This window comes from Balaenoptera musculus, chromosome 19, assembly GCF_009873245.2.
Source record: "Balaenoptera musculus isolate JJ_BM4_2016_0621 chromosome 19, mBalMus1.pri.v3, whole genome shotgun sequence".
Lineage (NCBI taxonomy): Eukaryota > Metazoa > Chordata > Mammalia > Artiodactyla > Balaenopteridae > Balaenoptera > Balaenoptera musculus.
The window spans coordinates 37,728,225-37,729,016 of NC_045803.1; the positions used below are offsets into that span (position 1 = coordinate 37,728,225).

Consider the following 792-nt stretch of genomic DNA (forward strand, 5'->3'; position numbering starts at 1 on the left):
TTAAAATCTGTGGACTCATTTGACAATACTAAAGATGTATAAACAAATCTGTTACAGCTTTATAAACAAGGTATTAAAAATTGCAGTGGGACATCTTAGATACAAGCTGCAATTGGTGCTAAGATCTGCTTTCAGAGTCTACTTCTGTAAAAAGTAAGGAGGTAATAATCTGACACTGTTTATGTGTTCTCCCACTGTATAAAGATGGGAGGTCTAAATTGGCTCTAGGATACCCCTTAAGAGTGCCAACTTATCCATAAAGCACAGCAGGCACAGTGCCCAGGGCCCATGTTACCTTTAGAGACCATGGATATATTTTAATTTATTTTATATTTATTTATTATTTATTTGGCTGTGCCGGGTCTTAGTCACTGCACACGAGATTTTTGTTGCAGCATGTGGGATCTTTAGCTGCAGCATGTGGGCTCTTAGTTGCGGCATGCGGGATCTAGTTCCCTGACCAGGGATCAAACCTGGGCCCCCTGCATTGGGAGTACAGAGTCTTAACCACTGGACCACCAGGGAAGTCCCTATTTTAATTTATTTTAAAATGAAAAATTTTCAAAATGAATATATCTGGCTGGATTATTGTTGTCTTTATGCAACACACTCATATAATTTTATTTATTTACCATCTGATTGCATCTCGATGGTCAACATTTGAGCAAAGTTCATGGATCAGCGCATATTTGTACAAATAATGAATGGGTGCTCTGTAATAATACTGAATCTTCTTAAAGGGCAGGCTTAGAGAATGTCTGCATTCACATGCATACCAGCACTGGATGGCAA

At 38.6% G+C, this 792-nt stretch overlaps 1 non-coding gene across 1 annotated transcript; it reads right to left on the bottom strand.

Moving 5' to 3' along the window:
* Positions 1–452: 452 nt before the first annotated feature.
* TRNAG-CCC lies at positions 453–525 on the bottom strand. The gene has a single exon. It is a non-coding gene; the product is annotated as a tRNA-Gly (tRNA).
* Between the last annotated feature and the right edge of the window lie 267 nt (positions 526–792).